We start from the raw sequence: 25715 nt of genomic DNA on the forward strand, positions 1-25715 counted from the left end.
TAGAACTTATTTATTAGTCTGATGGACTTCGGTGGAGTATTTAGGTTTTCTGTGTATAAAATCAAGTCACATGCAAATAATGAAAGTGTTACTTTTTCCTTTCCAATCAGGATGACTTTTTATTTTTCCCTTAATTGCTGTGGCTATGAATTCCAAGACTATATTGGGTTAAAATGGTGATAATAAGCATTATTTTATTATTCTGGGTTGCAGAGTTTTTCACAGTGCATATAAGGTTAACTGTGGGGTTACCATATATGGCCTTTATTTGGTTCAAGTACATTCCCCCATATTAATGTTCCTGAGTTTTTCTATCATAAATTACTATTGAATTTTATTAAATGCTTTTACTTCATCTATTGAGATAGTATGATTTTTATCCTTCATTTAGTTAAATCTTTTTTATCATGTTGATTGATCTGCAAATGTTGAACCATCTTTTCATCCCAGAGACAAGTTCCACTGTATCAAGTGCATGATCCTCTGATGTATTGTTGAATTTGGTTTTCTAATATTTTGTTAAGGTAACTTGTATCTATGTTCATCAGGAGTACTGACATGCAATTTTTTTTCCTTGTGATGTCTTTGCTTTTGGTACCAAGGAAATGCTGGCATCATAAAATGATTTTGAAAGTGTTCTCTCTTTTTCCGCATTTTGGAAGAGTTTGAGAAGGACTGATATTAATGCTTCTTTGAATGTTTGGTAGAAATCACCAGTGAAGTCTTTGCTTCTGGACTTTTGTCAGGAGGTTTTTGATGACTGATTGACTCTCCCTACTAGTAAGTGGTCTATTCAAAGTTTCTGCTTCTTCATGATTCAGTCATGGAAGGTTGCTCATTTCTAGTAATGTATTGATTTCATGTTGTTCAAATTATTCAAGTATATTGTAGTTAATCTGTTATGATCCATGGATTCTGTGGTATCAATTATAACATCTCTTTAATTTTTGTTTATTTATGCATTTTTTCTTGGTGATTCTAGATTAATACTTGTCAGGTTTTTTTTTTATTTTTTTAGAACTAGCTTTGGTTTTATTGATCTTTTCCATTGTCTATTTTATTTATTTCTACTGATCTTTGTTACTTCCTTTCTACAAACCACCCTTCATTAGTTCTTCTTTTTTCTAGTTCTGTGAATTGTAAAGTTGACTTGTTTATTTTAGATTTTTCTTCTTTCTTGAGAAAGGGATTTCTCACTATGAATTTGTCTCTTAGAATACCTCAAGGTATTAATTTCTCTTTTGATTTCTTCATTGACCATTTGTTGGGCAACATGTTGTTTAATCTGTGTATATTTGTGAACTGTTTCCTTGTAATTGATTAAAGTGTATTATTTCTAGTGAGAAAAGATTCCTGATATGATTTCAGTCTTCATAAATCTGTTAAGATTTGCATGTGGTCTAACATGAGATCTGTCCTAGAGAATTCTCCATGTGCACTTGAGGAGGATGTGTATTTCCTTTTGGATGGGCTGTTATGTATATATCTGCTAATATCATATAATTTAGTGTGTCAGTTAAGGCCAGTATTTAATTATTATTCTGTTTGGATAATCTGTCTATTGATATAAGTGGGGTATTAAAGTCCCTGACAATTATTGTATTATTGTCTATTTCTCCCTTTAAGTTTTTAAATATTTGCACTGTGTATTTATGTATTTCTATGCTTGCTGTTGTTCAGTTGCTAAGTTGTGTCTGGCTCTTTGTGACCCATGGACTGCAGCATACCAGGCTCCCATGTCCTTGTCTATCTCCTAGCGTTTGCTCAAATTCATGTTCATTGAATCAGTGATGGTATTTAACCATCTCATCCCCTTCCATCCCCTTCTCCCTTTGCCTTCAATCTTTCCCAGCATCAGGGTCTTTTCCAATGAGTAGGTTCTTCACTCAGGTGGCCAAAGTATTGGAGCTTCAGTTTTAGCATTAGTCCTTCCAAAGAATATTCAAGGTTGATTTCCTTTAGGATTGACTGGTTTTATTCCTATGCTGGGAACATAAATATTTACACAGATTATATCTTCTTTTGGACTGTCTCCTTTATCATTATGTAGCACTTTCCTTTGTCTCTTATTATAGTCTTTATTTTTAAATCTATTTTGTTTAATAAAGGGCTTCCCTGATAGCTCAGTTGGTAAAGGATCTGCCTGCAATTCAGGAGACCTCAGTTCAATCCCTGGGTCAGGAGGATTCACTGGAGAAGGGATAGGCTACCCACTCCAGTATTCTTGGGCTTCCCTTGTGGCTCAGCTGGTAAAGAATCAGCCTGCAATGCAGGAGACCTGGGTTTAATTCCTGGGTTGGGAAGATCCTCTGGAGAAGGGAAAGGCTACCCACTCCAGTATTCTTGCCTGGAAGTCCATGGGGTCACAAATAGTTGGACAAGACTGAGTGACTTTCATTTTCACTTTGTTTGATAAAAATACAGATTCTCCAACTTTCTTTTGGTTGTTATTTGCATAAAATATATTTTTTCATTGCTACACTTTCAGCCTGGGTATGTCCTTACATCTGATGTGATTCTTTTGTAGGCAGCACATAGAGGAGTCTTTAAAAAAAAAAATTAATCCATTCAGTCACCCTATATCTTTTGATTAGAAAATTTAGTCGATTTGTATTTAAATTATTGATAGGTATGTACTTACTGTCATTTTGCTAATTGTTTTTTGGTGGCTTTGTGGTTCCTCTGTTATATGCTTCTCTTGCTTTCTACATTTGTGGTCTGATGGCTTTCTATAATGGTTTGCTTAGATTTTTTTCTCATTATATTTTGTATATCTACTGTAAGTTTCTGTTTGGTATTTCCCATGAGGCTTACACACAACAATCTGTGCTTATAGTTTATAGCAGTCAATTTTAAATAGATAACAACTTAACTTGAACATATTCTAGATCTCTACACTTTTATCCTGCCGTTCCTACACTTTGTTTCTGACATAATATTTTACATCTTTTTATCATTGATATGTTTACTAATCATTATTGTTACTTATACTACTTTTTTCGGTGTCCTCCAACAAGTCCATTCTGAAGGAGATCAGCCCTGGGATTTCTTTGGAAGGAATGATGCTAAAGCTGAAACTCCAGTACTCTGGCCACCTCATGCAAAGAGTTGACTCACTGGAAAAGCCTCTGATTCTGGGAGGGATTGGGGGCAGGAGGAAAACGGGACGACAGAGGATGATATGGCTGGATGGCATTACTGACTCGATGGATGTGAGTCTGAGTGAACTCCGGGAGTTGGTGATGGACAGGTAGGCCTGGTGTGCTGCGATTCATGGGGTCACAAAGAGTCGGACACAACTGAGTGACTGAACTGAACTGAACGGAACTTCACACTAGCCTTATAGGTGTTTAATCCACTGTTTTTATATTAACCTTCACCAGTGAGGTTTATATCTTTATATGTTCTCTTGTTACTAATTAGTACCCTTTGCAGCTTAAGGAAGTCTTTTTAACATGTATCTTAAAGCAGTTCAGTGGTGATGAACTCTTTCAGTTTTGGCTGTCTGGAAAAAGTCTTTACTTCTACAATCCTGAATAATAACTTGGCCAAGCAGATTATTATTGGCCAGAAGTTTTATTGTTTGTTTCCTTTTAGCACTTTAAATATACCATGTCACACCCTTTTAGCCTCAGGTACCCTGTTGAAAATCTGCTTATAGTCTTCTGGGGGTTACCTTGTATGTGATGTGTTATTTTTCTCTTGCTGCTTTTAAGATTTGTCATTTGCCTTTGACAGCTTAATTATGTCTCAGTACATGTCTCTTGGGGTTCATTTTATTTGGAACTCCCTGGGTTCCCTGAATCTATACATCTGCTTTCTTCCCCAGTTTAGGAAAATTTTCAGCCACTGTTTATTTACATAAGTTTCCTGCTGCTTTCATTCCTTTTCTCCATTTTGGACTCCTAACTCTGAATTTTAGTTTGTTTGATGCTGTACCAAAAGTCCCTTAAGCTATGAACCCTTTTTAAAGTTTTTTCTCCTTGCTCTTCTATTTGGGTCATTTCCACTGCCCTGTCTTTCAGATCACTGACCCTTTCTTCTGCTTCATTTAGGGTGCTGTTGAACCCCTCCTGTGTATTTTTCAGTTTAGTTACTCGATTCTTCAGTGATCTTTTTTTTCTTTTTTTCTTAATTTAAATTTATTTATTTTAATTAGAGGCTAATTACTTTACAATATTGTATTGGTTTTGTCATACATCAACATGCATCCACCACGGGTGTACACGTGCTCCTCATCCTGAACCCCCCTCCCACTTCCCTCCCTGTACCATCCCTCTGGGTCATCCTGGTGCACCAGCCCCAAGCTTCCTGTATCCTGCATCAAACCTGGATTGGCGATTCGTTTCTTATATGATGTTATACATGTTTCAATGCCATTCTCCCAAATCATCCCACCCTACCTCTCCCACAGAGTCCAAAAGACTGTTCTATACATCTGTGTCTCTTTTGCTGTCTTGCATACAGGGTTATCATTACCATCTTTCTAAATTCCATATATATGCATTAGTATACTGTATTGGTGTTTTTCTTTCTGGCTTACTTCACTCTGTATAATCGGCTCCAGTTTCATCCACCTCATTAGAACTGATTCAAATGTATTCTGATATTTTATTGATGTATCTCTTTGTTAAAGTTTTAACTATTAATCAATGTTTCTGCCAAGTTCTATTATCATTTTATGACACTTACTTTTAATCTTACCAGGCAAATTACTTATTTCTGTTTTATTAAGCTTCTTTTTTTCTGATTTTTTATCTTGTTCTTTCATATGGAAAATGTTCCTTAATATAAACAGTTGTTAAACATATATGTACCTTATTACCTAGGAATTCCAGTCTTTGCTGTTTCCCCATGTGTAGTGAAAACTGAAGTGACTTAGCAGCAGCAGTAGCAACAGTGAAAACAAAAGTCCAAACAACATTTTGTACAAGAATTATTCGGCAAAACCAATACAATATTGTAAAGTAATAAAATAATAATAATAATAAATTAAATTAAATTAAAAAAAGAATTATAAACTTGTTCACATAGCCTGAAATTGAAACAACCCAAATGTCCCTCAATGGAAAAGTGGATAAAAGTATGTTGATATATTCATACAGTAGAATTCTACCCAGCAATAAAAATGAGTTACTGATATGTTCAACACATTAATGAATCTTTAAGACATTATATGGGGAGACAGACACCAGACATAAGAGGTATATGTATAATTGTATTTACAGAAAGACCAGATGAAGTCAATTTATAATAAAAATCAGAAAAGTTGCCTATGGAGGGAGGGGGTAAGAACTGAATATAAGGTGCAAAAAGTAGCTTAATGTGGTATGGAAATTATGTATGCTTTTGTCCAGTGTGTTGGCTACATCTGTTGGCATGAACTATTTCTTCAAAATAAGTGAACTATACAATTAAGATACATGCATTTCACTGTAAATGCATGTATTCATTTCAATTTTAAAAATAACTATTTTATAGCAACTTGGGTTCTGAAACTGCAAAGGAAGGTTGGTATCCATGGGCATTTTAGGTTGAATTGCTATTGAATTTCAAATGTATTTGTGTTTTATTAGTATGTTTCACTGGGACAAGGCAATGGCACCCCACTCCAGTACTCTTGCCTGGAAAATCCCATGGACGGAGGAGCCTGGTAGGCTGCAGTCCATGGGATCGTTAAGAGTCGGACACGACTGAGCGACTTCACTTTCACTTTTCACTTTCATGCATTGGAGAAGGGAATGGCAACCCACTCCAGTGTTCTTGCTTGGAGAATCCCAGGAACGGGGGAGCCTGGTGGGCTGCCGTCTATGGGGTCACACAGAGTCGGACAAGACTGAAGCGACTTAGCAGCAGCAGCAGCAGCAGTATGTTTCACTAACTATTCATTCTAGTTTTGTTTCAAATCATCCCTTATTCAGATAGCCTTCTTTTCTAATAAGGGACAAATTGTTCCATAAAATATGTGTTAATTCGTAACAATTGTTTGTCAATTTCATAATGTTACATATTCAATGCTAGCTTGAATGAGCAACATTTTTAGCTGTGGGGAATTATTACGGTTTACCTTCTTTACATATTAACCAAAATAATATCTTCATTTTCAGTTTCTGAAATTGAAATAGGTATTCATTTGAGCACTGCAGTATTGCCACTTTTGTATAGAAAAAGCAACAGAATGTTCCCAGAGTCATAGGGTTCAGTCTGACATGTTTCATTGATTCCATGAAGATAAACGGAAAGAAATTTCAAAATTATGGTAAGCCTAACGCTTCATGCAGTTGTAACCACCTGTTACAAGGTTTCATTTCTTGCAGAACATAAGGAGAGGTGAGAAGAGGTAGGAGGTTATTATAATAGGAAGTCAGAGCTGGTTGGTAAACTGACTCAGGATATCCATGGAAAAGAAGCAGGGTTGAAAGAACCTAAGAAAATAATGGGCATCATTGATAATTTCACCTTCAGAATGAACAATTATTGACAAGTCGGTTGTGTCTGCAGAGATTTATTACTTGGATTTGGGGGTGACCAGCTGGTTCCTGACACTGTTTCCACTGTTTCCCCATCTATTTCCCATGAAGTGATGGGACCAGATGCCATGATCTTCGTTTTCTGAATGTTGAGCTTTAAGCCAACTTTTTCACTCTCCACTTTCACCTTCATCAAGAGGCTTTTTAGTTCCTCTTCACTTTCTGCCATAAGGGTGGTGTCATCTACATATCTGAGGTTATTGATATTTCTCCCGGCAATCTTGATTCCAGCTTGTGTTTCTTCCAGTCCAGCGTTTCTCATGATGTACTCTGCATATAAGTTAAATAAACAGGGTGACCTAGATAGCATATTCAAAAGCAGAGACATTACTTTGCCAACAAAGGTTCATCTAGTCAAGGCTATGGTTTTTCCTGTGGTCCTGTGTGGATGTGAGAGTTGGACTGTGAAGAAGGCTGAGTGCCGAAGAATTGATGCTTTTGAACTGTGGTGTTGGAGAAGACTCTTGAGAGTCCCTTGGACTGCAAGGAGGTCCAACCAGTCCATTCTGAAGGAGATCAGCCCTGGGATTTCTTTGGAAGGAATGATGCTAAAGTTGAAACTCCAGTATTTTGGCCACCTCATGCAAAGAGTTGACTCATTGGAAAAGACTCTGACACTGGGAGGGATTGGGGGCAAGAGCAGAAGGGGACGACAGAGGATGATATGGCTGGATGGCATCACTGACTAGATGGACATGAGTCTGAGTGAACTCCGGGTGTTGGTGATGGACAGGGAGGCCTGGAGTGCTTCGATTCATGGGGTCACAAAGAGTCGGACACGACTGAGTGACTGACCTGATCTGAGCTGGTTCCTGGACGATGCACTCATCAAATAAGGGAGGGGACTGCTAGTGTTACATCCAAGAAAGCCTTTCCTTGTAGGATGAATATTGTAAATAGTCATGGAAATAATCACTCATTTGGAAATGTGGAAAAGGGCATTTGCTATTATAGCAGGACAAAATAAATAAATAAACCAATTGGTTGCAAGCCCTTTGCAAACAGGGAAGGACTATGGAATACTTATCTTAATCCCATAATACACAATACAACACAAAACACAGAATAGCTGATGAAAAGCTCTTTATTGATTTAATGATTATAAATACTGATCCAGTACTCAGTGCAGAGAGCAAGGGTACAGACTATCAGGTGACTCAGGAAACTGCATGGGTGAAACTTCGAGATCAAGAAGAATTTTATTTAGTTGACATATACTTATTCAGTTTAACATTTGACCAGGCACAATGGTTTGAATCTTTGCTATTCAGGATATGAAAGGAAACTGCTGCAGGCTATGATCACCCCAGTTACACAAGACAGGATTTTCCAGAAGAGAAGAAAATCGCTCCCTTTAAACTTTTAGGCTTTTTAGGCTTTAAAGTCCAGAAAATTGTCTGGTAGGGATCATGTGAAAACACCAGTACCAGTTCTCTAGGGGTGATGTGGGTGTGGGATTCTGCATTTTTAACAAGCCACCGGTGAGGCTGATGCTGGTGAGGCAGGGCCCCATTGAATAGCGAGTCTTCAGACCTTGCTGTGCCTGGGATGGGCAGGGAGTCTGGAGGGGGATGGGAGACCTGTGCACATGGTCCCATTTATCCAGGTCTGGGGAGGAGATCGGAAGGGTAACAGCGCTTCCAAAGGCCAGGCAGTTGGCAGTTTAAAGAGGCCCATCACTGTCACTCCGTTGGTATTGATGGAGTGGTGTCTGTATGTGGATCCTGATTTTCATTGCCCCGGGCAAGAACAGAGGAGGCAAAAGTCATGGTGTCTGTCCTTAAGTTTCTCTGCTTCCAGAGAGACGATTTGACAAAAATAAAAAATACACAACACCACCAATTTAAAAAACCGAATAAACATACTAAGCTTCCCTGGATTGTGAATCATAAATGGTTTACAAATGCTAGGGATCACCAGGGCAATTGAGGCGGACGCCTCTGAGTGACATTTGAGAAAGTTTAATACTAGAGCTGCACTTTAAATATGTGGGAGGTAGCTGATAAGCCATGAAGAAGTAGGTGTCCTCTGTGAACATCCAGAGGAGGGATCAAAGGAAAGCATTTAGGAGAGATGGGAGCCATGGCTTGTCTGAAGGTGCAACTTGGTGGGCGTGATCAGAGATGAAAGCTAATACAGAGACAGTAGCAACCTTCTTGAAAATGGATAAGAAAGAAAGTTGTGGGTTTCTGAACAGTGAAAGAAAATGACATGATTTAAATGACAGTCATGGACACTGGAGCTGGATGAAATAGATTGGAATGAAAAGTCTAAAAATAGAAGAACAGCCCGCGAGGCTGCCGCAGTGACTTGAGACTGCTGATGGCCGGGCGTGGGGCTCAGAGGCTCAGAGAAACTCGGCTCAGTGGGAAGTGCCGACGTCCCCGGGCCCCAGGTGAAGAGGAAGGGGTGGGCTATGGGGTCTGTTCAGGTGTTCTCTTCCACTCTCTTGAGGCACTCTCTTCCATCTTTACCACTCTTTTCCTCAGTACCTCTGTCAAAGAGTGAAAAGATGACCCACATGTGACGCAGAAAGGATGGTTTTAGGCCTCTTCAGAGTAACAGTTACTGGCAGGAAAGCACCATGGTGATAAGACTTTGTCTGTTTTTGTTTACATCTCTAATTTTATTTTATTAGACTATAGCTGAATTACAATGTTGTGTTAGGTTTTGGCATACAGTGAAGTGAATCTGATATATATATATTTTTTCATGCTTATTCCCACTATGGATAATTATAGGATATTGAATAGAATTCCCTGTGCTATACAATAATGCCTTGTTGTTTATCTATTTATATATAGTAGTTTGCATCTGCTAATCCCAAACTGCTAACTTTTTTTTTTAATTGGAGGATAATTATTTTTCAATGTTGTGTTGCTTTCTGTCATATAATAATGCAAATCACTCATAATTATATATACATATACTCTCCCTTTGAATCTCCCTCCTACCACCCTGTCATCCCTCCCCTCTAAGTCATCACAGAAAAGGGGATAAGATTTAATAGTAAAGTCTCAGGGAAATGTTTGAGGAGATTGGGAATTTCATCCCATGCTGCAGATCAAATAAATATGAGAAACATTCCTTTCTGTTGGGTTGACCAAAAGTTCGTTGGAGCTTTCCTATAAGAAAACCTGGACAAGCTTTTTGGCCAAAGCAGTATTTGCCAGAGTGAGTCTTAAATTCTGAGGGGTAGCATGAAAAGCACTGACTTGGAAAATCCAAAAATGTGCATTCTGTCCAGATCTTCTCTGTCACTTAGCTATGTCAATTTCAGAAAAGGTTTATTGATTGAGGGTGGCAGTTTTCTATTCTATAAAGTGACAACTGCTGGCTAACCTACTGGCTGTTACGCTTGCTATGAAAGTTATTTGAAAGGCAGACGAGAGAGAATAGAAGCGGAGTATTTTCTAAAGTTACTAGTCTGGAAAAAGATCAGTTGTGATGCAATTGACAGTAAGCAAAAGTCTGCAAGAATGCCTTTTACCTTTTAAGGAGAATGTAACGCCTTCTCTTCTAACTTAGTGCAGTTGTTCATTTGTTCAGACAGCAGGCAGTTGTTCATAATAATGATATAGATTCAGGAATTATTCTTGGTGAGTGCTAATTAATCTTATAGGATCATAGTATCTACTTAGGAAGATATTCACTTTTTTTCATGATTTTATTTTTCAAAAGCAGTTTGGGGTTCACAGCAAAATGGAGGGGAAGGTACAGAGGTCTCCCCTAACGCCCTACCCGCACTCATGCAGAGCCTTCCCCATTATCCACGCCCCCACCAGATGGTACCTCCACTGACACGTCAGCATCACCCACATTCCGTCCTGTTCCTAAGGGTCTACCCCAGCTGCTGTGCATCCTGTGAGTGTGACAAACATATAACGGTGTGTATGGATTGTTATGGTGTCACACAGTGTAGTCTCCCTGCCCTAAAAATCCTATGTTCCAGCTTCTTCCCGTTTCCTCCTGAAGAAGCCATTCAGGAAGAGATCCGAAAGCTTGGATTAAACTGCCCCAGTGTGCAAGCTAGGCTACTTTAAGGAAATCAGAACTAAACAAAGGAATTAGAAATCAGAGAAGAACACAAAAGTGGAGCTATGTGTGAGAGCTAATAAGCCCACAAGGATTCTGAGAAGTTCATTCTAAAATTCTCCGTTTCTATCTGTATGGAAGCTTTAGCTTAGGCTGTTAAAAATGTGCTACTCTCTAAGCAGGCACTCTTTATGTACACGTTTTTAACTGAGTAAATTAAAAACTTTCCTACAAATAATAATGAAGAATTTTAAAATGAACATCTCAAAATCCATACAAGATAATACTGTGTCATCGTTAAGCCTCTTAAATGTGGTAATTACATTGTGTGTACAAGAATGCTTTTGTTCTTACGAGATAAATGCTGAAATGCTTATGGGTGAAGTGTCATGATGTCTGCAACTAATTTTCAAATGATTCAAAGTAGAGAGAGAATTGATAGTTTCTACATATCAAATAAATGTGGCAAAATGTTAACAACTGGTGATTATCAGTGAAGAATACATGTGTTCACTATTTGTGCAATTTTCTGTAGAACTGAAAACTTGCCAAATCGAAAGTTGGTGGAAAAAAAATCTTGAACTTTATTTAGGAAGTTTGTTGACAGTACTATTGGTGAAGTAATTCCAAACTATTTCATGTATATTATAGGATTAGGCAAATGAGTAAAAATATCGACCACAGTAGCTGTAGGTACTTTGTATCATGTCATTCTGTTTTGTTTTCTTCATCACATTTATAGGTTCTAAAACATTCATTTTGTTAATGTATTTGCTTGTCTGTTTAATGTTAGCCCCTACCCAGTAAATGCTATTTGAGCAGATTAAGAAAAAAAAAAAAAAAACACCTGCTACAAAATATCTCAGAGCTGTGAGGTTATAAGAAACACCCAGAGAAATGAAACACCCACACTCTAGGACTTTTCCATAGATTTTTTTTTTTTGTCCTGAATTTAGTTTACCACATTTTAGTGTACAGTGTCCTATGAAATTTTGCTCAAATTCAAGCACATCAATTCATGTTTACTAATTAAAGCTACTTTATAGTATATAGTTTGGAGAAAATTAGAGACCTATAAAGTATTTTTTGCTTTACTTTCCAAATGTATTTAAATATTCCTAAAATATAAGAAATGATTCAGAAGAATACGTTTGTCATAAACCACCACATTTCAGAGGTATGATGTTGGTCATCAAGCAGACTTTATGAAATTAATTTCTAGGCAGTGATGAATCATATTAGAAGCAATCCTGGTTTCAGTGGAGCCTTTATAACCCGAAGGAATTGCACGCCTTTTGTCTATAATTGAAGGATATTTCTGACCATCCATCCTGTGAGCTCAGATGACAGGTGCTATCTGTTGCTCTCTGCACCTGACAGTTTGGACACGTCCATTCATTAGAAACACTCTTCTCTCTCAAAAATAGCTGCCTAAGAGTATCCATTTAAGATTCCTCCATGTCTTTTCATGGCTTGATAGCTCATTTTTTTTTTTTAGTGATGAATAATATGCTATTATCTGGTACGCTATAGTTTATTTGTCAATTCACCAACTGAAGGACAATCTCTGTTGCTTCCAGGTTTTGGCAGTTACAAATAAAGCTGCAATTAACATTCACGTGCAGATTTCGTGAGTGACTAACACTTTCACTTTGTGTAGATATAAAATTATTCATATAATGTTAATCATTATATTTATTATATTTATGTCCAAAATTACTCTAATAAGATATTAATATTAATTATGTTTATCTATAGATAAAGCCTCATTTCCTCTAAATTTTCTATTAAGGAAGATTAAACTCCTGCTTAGGGATGTGCATAGGTTAAAAACATTCAATGTCCAATTATGTATGAAATACTGAATGTAACTACTAGCATCATTAGCAGATGACCAAGAAATTTGTTAATACATTTGCACCTATAGACCCTAACCTGCCACATTCATTTGTTCATGGTAATCAGGGTTTCATTTTTTTTATAATATATATTTTTTAATTTTTTTTAAAATTTTATTATTTTTAAACTTCATAATATTGTATTGGTTTTGCCAAATATCGAAATGAATCCGCCACAGGTATACATTTATTTTTTAACTTTACAATTTTGTATTGGTTTTGCCATATATTAACATGAATCCGCCACAGGTATACATGTGTTCCCCATCCTGAACCCCCCTCCCTACTCCCTCCCCGTACCATCCCTCTGGGTCATCCCAGTGCACCAGCCCCAAGCATCCAGCAGCATGCATCGAACCTGGACTCGCAACTTGTTTCATATATGATATTATACATTTTCAATGGCATTCTCCCAAATCATCCCACCCTCTGCCTCTCCCACAGAGTCCAAAAGACTGTTCTATACATCAGTGTCTCTTTTGCTGTCTCGTATGCAGGGTTATTGTTACCATCTTTCTAAATTCCATATATATGCATTAGTATACTGTATTGGTATTTTTCTTTCTGGCTTACTTCACTCTGTATGACAGGCTCCAGTTTCATCCACCTCATTAGAACTGATTTAAATGTATTCTTTTTAATGGCTGAGTAATACTCCATTGTGTATATGTACCACAGCTTTCTTATCCATTCATCTGCTGATAGACATCTAGGTTGCTTCCATGTCCTGGATTTTAAGAGTTATCATAAGGATCAGAAAAGCAGGAGTAACTCGTTTTGCCTTAATTTTCAAACATAGGGTACAGGGGATTCTGGGGGAGTTATATGCTTGGTGGAATAGACAAGGGAGGGAAGAAGAGCCCTACACTGGAGGAAAGCACACAGCCTGTCATGAAGGGGAACAGAGGAGTACAAAAAATAAGGATAGTGAAGATTTCATTATCTTCTGGGGCAAAGTGGTGAAACTCCAATTCCTGTTAACTCATGTTAGTAATGATGTGAATTTTATTTTCTCCCTGTCTTCTCATGTTCTGATAGCTTTCCTTAGGAACTGGGAAGTTCCTCAGAATATTAGAGGTTTCTCAATAAAAACGCTCTCTGAGAGGACAGTGACCTTTCACCCACAGGCAGCAAGGGCCCCATGCGTTCCCTGTGTACCTGCCCCCAAAAGCGGTGAGCTCTGTGCTTCCCGTGTGCTGTCTGTCGTGGTCCCAACCGCAACCCCAAGACATCCTGCTGGCTTCACAGGGAGGCTGACATTGCAAGTGGTTAAGTGGTGATGGAGGCAGTGAACTCAGAGTTCAAGTCCAGGCTGAGCAGCTGCAGAGCTGGGGCCATTTACACGGTTCCGGACACTGGTGCCCCACAGGCTAATTTAACAGGGACACTTATACGTGGTCACCAGCACTGCTGAAATAGTCTTAAACAATGTACATTAAGAGGGAAACAGACTAATTAGTGATTAATCCTTTTTTTATCACAACTGCTTTCACCGGAGAAGAATTTGGAATGATTTAAGATCGAGTGTTTGGCTTCTTTATATATGTATATGTGTGTATATGTATATGTGTGTAGGGCTTTCCTCCAGTGTTCTTCTCCAGGCAAGAACATTGGAGTGGGTTGCCATTTCCTTCTCCAAGTTTAAATGCTGAGAAATCCAACCACAGGAAAAGACAGGAGGGGCAGTAACCCCGGAGAAGAGGGCAGAGGCACCTGGCTGGCTAAGCAGCGGGGAAGACAGACATTCTGAACCCTGCTTCCTGTATCCACACCTCCTGCCATCTTCTTCCTGTGAGTGTGGACTAGACTTGCTAAGTCACAGGGAACAGCAGAAATGGTGGGACATCACTTCTGAGACACCAGCTTATGAAAGCCCAGTGTCCCGCATGCACGCAAGCCTGTTTCTGTCTCCCCTCCCTTTCTGGGGTCACTCCCCTAGGCGGAGCCAGTTTCCACAGTACGAGGGGGCCCTGTGCAGAGGGCCCAAGTGACAGAGTATGGGAGAGAGTCACCCCCTGGTCAAGCCTGGGGAGGCCTCAGCCCCTGCTGACCCTTTTGCTGTGGCCTGCTGACACGGCCCGAGGCAAAATCAGGTTAGCCACTTCGCGATTACTGACCCTCAGAAACTCTGAGATAACAAATGTATGTGGTTTCAAGCTGCTACTTTGGGGGTGGTATTGTTTCACAGCAATAGATAAGTAAGTGGGAATGTTGACTCAGCTTTTGCTACAGTGACCAAAGAGCTCAGGTTACAAAGCAAAAGACCTTGTGTGTGTGTGTGCAGTATATGCTATTTTATTTTGATTGGAGTCAAATGACAGGCAATCCAATATTAGGTGTGTGTGTGTGTATGAATATCGGAGAAGGCAATGGCACCCCAATCCAGTACTCTTGCCTGGAAAATCCCATGGAAGGAGGAGCCTGGTAGGCTGCAGTCCATGGGGTCGCTGAGGGTCAGACATGACTGAACGACTTCACTTTCACTTTTCACTTTCATGCATTGGAGAAGGAAAGGGCAACCCACTCCAGTGTTCTTGCCTGGAGAATCCCAGGGACGGCGGAGCCTGGTGGGCTGCCGTCTATGGGGTCACAGAGAGTCGGACATGACTGAAGCGACTTAGCAGCAACAGCAGCAGTGTATGAATATATAAGGGAATTTATATTGAAACTATCCATTTGGAGTTGGAATATGGGTCAAAAGAGCATATTCAACATGGTGGAGCCAAGCTCCTACAGGATAGGTAGGCATCTGCATTGATATATTCTTATTTAAATTTTATTCATTTTTGAGATATATGTTACCTGCACAACTTGCAGAATTTCAGAGATATAGCACTTCCACATACTGTTAGAACTTTCTCTCTCACCTCTGACCCCTGTAACTCAGGTTACCTCTGCATGAAACCAATGATCCACATGTATTTTGTGTGTGTATTCCTTAAGGAGTATGTTTGTATCTTTTTCTTTAATCATATTCTATGTACACAAGCATTTAGCACCAGTTACATATAAGGATGTATTTCCCTTTCTATGCTTTAACACTAAAACTGCAACCTCTGTTCCCTTGCCCAATGAATGCTTCCTATTTTCTCTCTTGCTATATAATTCTCATTGACATTCATCATAAAGTATGTGCTTTACTTGTATTAATTTCTGTTTCCTTGATAGAATGAAGCACTATGAGAGTAGAGTCTTCCTTTCTGTTTTATTTATTATTATATACCTAGTATAGTGTCTGCTATAAATCTCTGTTGAATGAATAAACATTATACTTCAGATACTGATTATATTTTACATTAGTGGGCAGATTGCTTTTCTTCTAGTTTCATATTTTGATGTATGTTCTAACATGGTGATTTCCACATAATTTTGTTAATTATTTAAAGCACTTGATTTTCTATAATGTAAATTACTGGAATTAATTGACCTGTACTTGTAGGTGAAATGCATTAAAGAAAAATATATAAATGCAATTAATGTCAATATAAATTAAGCTCTTTTAAAGTACTTTACTTTTGCTTTGCTTTATTTTTATAAGAGAATTTAGCACTGGCCATTTTGTTTCAGTTTTACAGCTTTTAAATAGGCAGTGGAAATCATTACAAATAAAAGATGATGTTATTATAATATTGTGAAGCTAAAATTCATTAGAGTGTTCATTTTCATCAGTCTCTAATGTTAAAAATTGATTCTTCTTTTTATAATCTAATAGGTGCAAATAAATGGAAGGGGTATGTCACAGAGTAACAAAGCAAATCATGCTGGCCATATTTAGGATAAAACAATCCAGATATTCTATGGCAAAGGAAAGGGCATGGCTGTTCAGTACAGATATTTTTTATCCTCAACTAACAAGAAAAACAGAAAATTCTCATTTAATCTTGTAGAGTCAGAACACCAAGAATAATATAAATACTATCAAAAATTGTGCTTAAATTTAAAAGACTAAATAAAAACTCACCATTACTTATCAGAAAGAAAATTGGTCTTGAGACCAGTGTGTGTGTGTGTGTGTGTGTGTGTGTGTATGATATTATATATATAATATGTATGTATCAGTTCAGTTCAGTTGCTCAGTCGTCCAATTCTTTGTTGACTCCATGAACCACAGCATGCCAGGCCTCCCTGTCCATCACCAATTCCCAGAGTCCACCCAAACCCATGTCCATTGAGTCAGTGATACCATCCAACCATCTCATCCTCTGTCGTCACCTTCTCCTCCTGCTCTCAATGTTTCCCAGCATCAGGGTCTTTGCAAATGAGTCAGCTCTTTGCATCAGGTGGCCAAAGTATTGGAGTTTCAGCTTCAACATCAGTCCTTCCAATGAACACCCAGGACTGATCTCCTTTAGGATGCACTGGTTGGATCTCCTTGCAGCCCAAGGGACTCACAAGAATCTTCTCCAACACCACCATTCAAAAGCATCAATTCTTCACTGCTCAGCCTTCTTCACAGTCCAACTCTCACATCCATACATGACCACAGGAAAAACCATAGCCTTGACTAGACGGACCTTTGTTGGCAAAGTAATGTCTCTGCTTTTGAATATGCTATCTAGGTTGGTCATAACTTTCCTTCCAAGGAGTAAGCATCTTTTAATTTCATGGCTGCAGTCACCATCTGCAGTGATTTTGGAGCCCAGAAAAATAAAGTCTGACACTGTTTCCACTGTTTCCCCATCTATTTCCCATGAAGTGAAGGGACTGGATGCCATGATCTTTGTTTTCTGAATGTTGAGCTAACTTTTCACTCTCCACTTTCACTTTCATCAAGAGGCTCTTTAGTTTGTCTGTACTTTCTGCCATAAGGGTGGTGTCATCTGCACATCTGAGGTTATTGATATTTCTCCCAGCAATCTTGATTCCAGCTTGTGCTTCCTCCAGCCCAGTGTTTCTCATGGTATTAGATATATATATATATATATATATATATATATATGATATGTTAAATATTTGTTTTATGTTTATGTGTTAGAATAACACTGCATGGGTGTGGATGTAAGTATAGTTAGAAATTAATATGTTTCTAATGATGGGAAGTGTGGGTGACAAAAAAAAGTTTACAAAATAATTCTATAGGTATAATATTTCTTTATTATGATATTTAAAGTTTACCTTAAAATCTCTTTAATATGTACTGTCAGTTCTGTTATACCGTCCACTGATTCTTTTTTAGTTTAACATAACTTTTAAAAATTCAAATTCTTCAAAATCAAAATTACCTGTTTTTATTGAATAATTACAGCATCCAGTATTTTTTTTTTCTAAACCTGCCTATTTCATTCACTGTGGTTAGAAACACAGAAAAAGGTAAAGTATTTATAGATTGCATTGCATATTTTAAATTATATTTCAGTTAAGCTACTGAGAAAAGAATATGGAAACAAGGCTAATCTAGTAAACTGGAAAAGAAAATCAAGGTATTAGTTACAGATAACACAGCCTGGCACCACAGAAGCTCTGATGCACAGGCCACCATAATGTTCCTGGTCCTGTAATGCTTTTTCTCTGAATGCTCTGGGCTTTTTCCCCATGAAAAGTGTAGCAGGAAGTATGTAGGTGTCTGTAGGCATCCACATCAGCAGTCTTAAGTGTAAAAACTAAGAACTGCTGAATTAATTGTATCCTTTCATTAAAACCAAGTGTTATGTGGAGCTGGATTCCATTATTCACCTACATCTGAATGTTTTTCTGGTTTGTGCATAGGCACATCCTCTATGCAAAGTTCTCTCATCCATTTCATCATCCATCAATATAAATGGATGATATTGAAATAAGGAAATAACAAGGTTAAAAGTGGTAATTAAACCAGGTTCGATGCACGATACTGGATGCTTGGGGCTAGTGCAATGGGATAACCCAGAGGGATGGTATGGGGAGGGAGGAGGGAGGAGGGTTCAGGATGGGGAACACATGTATACCTGTGGTGGATTCATTTTTATATTTGGCAAAACTAACACAATTATGTAAAGTTTAAAAATAAAATAAAATTTCAAATAAAAAAATAAAGCATGTTGAAAGAAGCTATACTTTTTTAAAAATGTTCTTGTTCTTTGGGTTTTTGTTGCTTTTATTAAAATGGAATACTTTTTAAAAGGTCCTAGAACTGAGCATGACCTCATTTGCCTGCCACTTCTATAAAAGATATATGCTTTTAGTGACTTTTGTATATACAATAAAGTGTTGTTAACTGTGGTCACAGTCCTGAACAGACAGCTCCACAATGTACTCATCTTGCTTAACTGTGTCACTTGATGAGCAACTGCCTCTTTAATAAAAGAGGTATCTGTCTGTGCACAAATACAGACAGAATGACTGTTTCCCTCTAAAATTCTCTATTAAGAGGACAGATGTTAAAACAGAAATCATCTAAGCAGAAAGTATGTGTGTGCTTGTGTGTATATTTAACTCTGGATTGATAGAAAAAAAAACAAAAAACAAAACTTTTTTGACCCAGAGGGATGGTATGGGGAGGGAGGTGGGAGAGGAGTTCAGGATTGGAAACACGTGTACACCTGTGGCGGATTCATGATAATGTATGGCAAAACCAATACAATATTGTAAAGTAATTAGCCTCTAATTAAAATAAATTAAAATAAATAAATAAATAATAAAACAGTGCAAAAAAAGAAAGACATATATTTAACTCTGGATTGATAGGAAAAAACCTTTTTTAAAATGACATACAATTGACATATATGATTCTAGTTTCATGTGTAGAGTATGATGAGTCAATATTTATATACGCTGTGACATGACCACCACAGTAAGTCTAGCTAACACCCATCACCATATGTAAGTAAAGACCATTTTTTCATGTGATGAGGACTCTTCAGACCTAACTTTCTAGTATAGAATACAGTGGCATTAACTAGAGTGTGTCACATCCCCATGGTTTGCTTGTAACTGGAAGTTAACACCTTTTGACACCCTTCACCCATTTTCCCTACCCTCGTCTCTGGCAACCACCAGTCTGTTCTCTGTCTGACTTTGTTGTTTAAGATTCCACACTTAAGTGATATCATACGGTATTTGTCTTTCTCTTTCTGACTTATGTCACGTGTCACAATGCCCCTGAGGTCCATCCACGCTGTTGTAAATGGCAAGATTTCACTTTTTATGTCAAAGGGATATTCCACTGTGTGCGTGTATGTGTCACATTTTTATCCCTTCATGCACTGATGGGCACTTAGGTTGTTTCCATATCTTGGCTATTGTAAACAATGCTGCGATGAACATGAGGGTGTATGTAGGTTTTTGGATTACTTTTTTTTTTTTGCCTTCAGATAAATACCCATAAGTGGAATTGCTGGGTCCATATGATAACTCTATTTTAATTTTTTGAGGAACCATCATAGTGTTTTCCATAGCAGCTGCACCAACTTATATTTACACAAACAGGGCACAAAGGTTGCCTTTCTTCCACATTCTCAACAGTGTTTTTTATTTCTTACCTTTCGACAACCAGTATCACAGGTATGGGGTGATTTCTCTTTGTGGTTTTGGTTTGCATTTCCCTAATAATTAGGGATGTTGAGCATGTCTTCTTTGAGAAAATGTTTATTCAGATTCTGTATTTTTTAATTGGATTGTTTTCCTGCTATTGAGCTCTACGAATTATTTCTATATTTTAGATATTAGCCCCATCAGCTATATGATTTGCAAACATTTTCCAAGTTCAGTATGTTGCTTGTTCATTTTGCTAATGGTTTCCTTTTCTGTCCAGAAGATTTTCTTTTTAATTTGATATAGTCCTATTGATTGTTTTTGCTTTTCTTGCCTTTGATTTGGTGTCAGATCCACAAAGTCATCCCCATGACTAATGCCAAGGAACTGACCATCTGTTTTCTTCTATGAATTTTAGTGTTTCAGGTGGCTTTTTGAAAAAATTATTTATTTTTTAATTGAAGGGTAATTGTTTTACAGAATTTTTTGCTTTCTGTCAAACCTTAACATAAATCATCCATAGGTGTACATATGTTTCCTCTCTCTTGAACCTCCCTTCCATCCCCCTCCCTATCCCACCCCTGTTTGAGTTCCCTGAGACATACAACAAATTCCCACTGGCTACCTATTTTACATATGGCTATGTAAGTTTCCATGTTACTCTCTCCATTCATCTCACCCTCTCCTCCCCTTTCCTCGTGTCCATAAGTCTGTTTTCTATGTCTGTTTCTCCATTCAAGTCTTTAATCTATTTTTGAGTTAAGTGTTGTGTCTAGTATAAAATGGGAGTCTAATTTTATTCTTTGTACATGGCTGTCTTATTTTCCCAACACCATTTATTGAAGAGGTCATTCTTTCCTCCCTGTATATTCTTGAGTCTCCTGTCAAAAACTAATTAACCATATATGCATCAGTTTATTTCTGGGCTCTCTATCTTATTTCATTGATCTATGTGCCTTTTTTGACTACTTCAGCCTTATAATACAGTTTGAAATCAGGGGGCATGGGACCTCTAGCTTTGTCCTTCTTTTTCAATATTGCTTTGGCTATTTGGGGTCTTTTGTGGTTGCATAACATTTTAGAATTGTTTATTCTATTTCTGTATAAAAACACCATTGAACTTTTGACAGGAGTTGTACTGAACTCACTAATTGCTTTGGGATGCATGGATAGTTTAGCCATATTGATTCTTGCTGCTGCTGCTGAGTTACTTCAATCGTGTCCGACTCTGTGTGACCCCATAGACAGCAGCCCACCAGGCTCCCCTGTCCCTGGGATTCTCCAGGCAAGAACACTGGAGTGGGTTGCCATTTCCTTCTCTAACGCATGAAAGTGAAAATTGAAAGTGAAGTTGCTCAGTCGTGTCCTACCCTCAGTGACCCCATGGGCTGCAGCCTACCAGGCTCCTCCATCCATGGGATTTTCCAGGCAAGAGTACTGGAGTGGGGTGCCATTGCTTTCTCTGATATTGATTCTTGGACTACGTAAATGAGGATGGACCATCTATACTAATTTGTGTCAGCTGAGTGGTGGTCTACTGAGAAATAACTCTCTCTGATTCTTACAGTTCCCTGAGACCCAGGAACTGAGCTTACAAAGTTAGACAAACAAAAACCCCTTGTTTGGGTCACAGCCATGGAAACCAGGTCAGCAGCCGTAGAGTCAAGTGTGCCTTCCACATGCAGAAGCTCCCATCTGGGAGAGAGTGGTGCTGTGGACCACAGCCGGGGGCAGGAGGTGGAGTGGGGACAAAGACAACAAGAAACAACAAGCACACACACTGCCCTTGGTTTTTAGCAAGGCAGAGGGTGGGGGCAGCAAGGTGGCACCTGCGGCCTCCACAGCCAGAGACTGTCCCAGCAGGTCCCTACCCTAAAACCAGGGCTTCAGAATCGGCAAGTCTCTCTCACAGTCTGGGCGCTCTGCAGAGGGGCCGCTCCTGCACCACGGGTGAATCTGCACGTGTGCCCTGTAAGACCACATCTCAGTCCACCAAAGCCCTAAATACTGTAGGCGAGGGCCGCATTGGTCTTCCAGCCAGATGTCTCAGGGCTCATCCCCCCAGGGCAAGACTTAAAGGTCAGGGTGCCCAGTATGAGGAGGAACCCTTCGTTCCAGGGGAGCAGCCCCAGGTTCTGAGTTCCCTCCGGATGGTGCCTGCGCAACCTGGAGGTGTGTCTGCGGTGAGACTGTATCTCAAGTTTCCTTTTCCCTTCCATGTGCTTTTGTCCTTATTGGCAAACCTGGTGTGGAGGGGTTGCTCTGCCTGAGAAAACTGTCCCCTAGGTAGCTGTGAGTTTGCCGCATCTACTGGAGGAGGTGAGCTCAGGACCTTCCTGTGTCACTGTCATGAACACTCAGTAGAGTCTTAACCTCTGCAGTCCTGTCTGACACCCAACCCTTCCCTTCTTTTCTCACCAGAGCATCTCCTGGAGGGGAGGGGGCAGAGGAGAGATCAATCACGGGTATTTTTCCAAGCAGGACCCTGCAAACCAAGTGCTGAGACTCACAGTTGATGTCAATTGGCAGGGACTGGGCAGTCTGTCTATTCCTATGTATTGTGTGATTAGTTGCTTAATCATATCTGACTCTTTGCAACCCCATGGACTATAGCCCACCAAACTTCTCTGTCCATGGGGATTATCCAGGCAAGTACACTGGAGTGGGTTGCCATGTCCTCCTCCACAGGATCTTTCCAACCCAGGGACTGAACCCAAGTCTCCTGCACTGAGGCTTCCCTGGTGGCTCAGACGGTAAAGCGTCTGCCTGCAATGCGGGACACCCGGGTTCGATTCCTGGGTTGGGAAGATCCCCTGGAGAGGAAATGGCAATCCACTCCAGCACTCTTTCCTGGAAAATCCCATGGATGGAGGAGCCTGATAGGCTACAGTCCATGGGGTCACAAAGAGTTGGATATGACTGAGCGACTTCACTCCTGCATTGAAGGCAGATTCTTTACCATCTGAGCCAAAAGAGAAGACCCTCTTATTTTTTGGTCTCAACATAAGAAAATGGAAAAAAAAAAAAAGTGTGTTATTTTGTCTTTAAAAGGAAGGGTATCTTATTTGAACACAGTTTGTGTGTTCAAATAAAACATATAACTTCCCTATTAGAATATATTTTGTTGAATGCTTTTATTTATTTTATTTACAATTAGAGCAAAGCTTTCTTACACTGGTTTGTTGGCAGTCAGCTCTGAGGAAATTTTGTTTGGGGTCAGTTTCTGGGGGATATTGTAGATACTAAACATATCTACAAAGGCAGTGATAGAGCATTAAAAAGTCACTGCTCTGCTAGTGAGGATAGCAAGTTATACATATTCTATGAGATGATGGTTTCAAACAAAGGGCCAAGATTTGATATAAACTTGTGCCTAAGAGAAGCAATATGTTATTTTAAGGTTTAATATATATTTACGACCTAATTAAATTCAGAAGAAAATAAATTTAAATGCATACAAGTAAACTGGTTCACTTCTTAGTAGCTTTATTAATAGCCTAAAATGTACCGACAAAAATTTCCAGTACAATATTATATTACTTATAGGTGTTAACTAACCATAGTGCTAATTACCAAAGGGAAAATCTTACTTGTTATATGATTGCTAGAAATAAGTTTTCCTCTCTGTCACCTCTCCTTAGATATATCATGAAAGCCTAGAAACCTAAGGAAGGTTTACCACTAATTTTAGCTAAATCTCTTTGTCCCTTTCAAAGCATCACCCACTCATATTTATTTAAGAAGACATTAACGAAGTTGAGATTTTCATAATGAATTCTAGGCTCTGGGTACATTTTGCATTTTGAGTTTTGAATAAACAGTTCTCTTAAATGTCAAAGGTTTTAAAAATGTAGGAATAAGCAGAGGACAAGCCCCTCTCATTTCTTTGGCTCTTTCCTAAAATGTCATACTTACCACTTTACTCATTTAAGATATTCTGCAGAAGTGTTTGTTTAAATCCATATTTTTCAAACCTGACCACTCATTAGATTGTGGCCCTTTTAAAAATTAAAGCTATCCGTGCCTGACTCCATTCTTATGAATTAGAATTAACTTGTTTAACAAACTTGTTTTGGGGAAGTTCAAGAACAGTCATGCCATGAATTGGCTTAACCTACTGTCCCACATGTAAGACACACCTCCTGAAAAGGTGCTACAGCCAGTCTTTTTTATCTTGGACAGATGATTTTCTTTTCTTTAGGAACTGCAGAATGAAAAGGTGAGATGCCAGAAAGCTTTCATGTGGATCCATTTGGAGAGAATGGTAGTGAAGTAGAGGCGCGGCTCAGCTCCTGATCTAAAACAGAGGGTGTGAGGTTCCCACCCAAGTGGAAGGCAGGGTTATCTTTAAGGCAATCTCCTATTTTCTTTTGCTTCCATTTTAATGCAAAGGAAGATATGGTTTTGATTTTCAAAGATCTTTGGGAAAGGAAAATGGAAATAAAGGGAACCACAGAATCCAACTATAGCTACAGAACACAAAAGAATTAAGAGGTTGAAATGAGGAAGGTTTGGATGTAGAAGTGGGGGCTGGTGATGAGAAGAGCCCTACATACTGTTTCATTCCTACAGCCCTGGCCTTGTCAGTGAGGTTCACTGTCAATAAGTCTGTCTCAATGCTCAAATCCAGGATAACATCTTTGAAACAAGGATCATTTTATGGCTGGTGTACTGAGAACACTAGGAAGAGTCTCAGACACAGACAGCTGTAGACACTGGTTCAGCTGTGCCTTGGTCTCCTCTTGTTTTGTAGCAAAGGATGGAAAACAGGACAGAAAACCTTGCCCCAAGGAAGAGCGTCTCTGGGATTCTCGAGTTCTGTTGCACAGGCAAACATGCATATGAGCTCTACAGATGCAACTTCCCAGCGGTTTTACTACAAGAGGAACAAACATAGATACATGAGTGTCTTGCTCTGCCTCCCTGAACTGACATTTCTAAAGGTATTTGGTTTGTATTCACTGCGTAATAAGACCTTGTTATGTAGGGTCTTAATACTAAGTCGAGGGACAGTGGCAGATGTTAACCTTATTAAATCAACCAGGCCTCACAATTACAGTTCAGCTTATTGCAGTTTAATGAGCATTGTGGCTAGTTAAGAGCCTACAAACTAGATCGTATTCCACCAAACACTTATACTGACATTTTACACGTTCTTAAGGAGTCCTCAAAAAGCCTGCCCAACAAACTTAGAAGAACATTACTCATATTTGGCGGACTTTAATGTTAATTGCTTTTTTAAAGAAAGTAGAACACAATGAACTAATAAGTTATAAAGGTTGTAGATGCTCTATTGTAACTTTAAGTGCAGACATAATTTATTTCATGTTTTCTACACCATTGTTACTAGAATTCGCTATTTTGTGAAATTGAAAACTGCTTTTGAATTTCCTATTCCAATGAGAACAAAACTCTAACTAGTAAGAAAAAAAATATTTTTTAAAAGTACATGCATGTTTTACTTTCTGCTTTCTGATGTCCTGGACAATTGTGTAAATATTCTGTATGCATAGAGTGGGATAAATATTTTCTTTTAAAAATTTGTAGTAAAGTGTCTTGTGAGAAGGAGGAAAGAAACAGCATTATTTTCCTTCTAGCCATTAGACTCATACGTTTGGATTTTCATGATTGTTACAAAGTATAATAATGAATTTGTCTAAAAGACACCTGTATGGTAGGTAAAGACCTCAGTTATCTGCCTCTCCTGCTATCTGAACAGAAAAAGAGATGAAACAAGATTTAGTGTATGTCATACTGATTAATGTGAAAAACGTAACTTTTAAAACACTTATTTACAAACTGAAGG

The 25715-nt window shown here is 38.6% G+C and overlaps 1 protein-coding gene across 3 annotated transcripts in view; it reads right to left on the reverse strand.

Moving 5' to 3' along the window:
* CSMD1 (CUB and Sushi multiple domains 1) overlaps positions 1–25715 on the reverse strand; it is a 2076272-nt gene that overhangs the window by 955534 nt on the left and 1095023 nt on the right. The window lies entirely within an intron of this gene.

Source organism: Bos indicus x Bos taurus, chromosome 27 (genome assembly GCF_003369695.1).
Source record: "Bos indicus x Bos taurus breed Angus x Brahman F1 hybrid chromosome 27, Bos_hybrid_MaternalHap_v2.0, whole genome shotgun sequence".
NCBI lineage: Eukaryota > Metazoa > Chordata > Mammalia > Artiodactyla > Bovidae > Bos > Bos indicus x Bos taurus.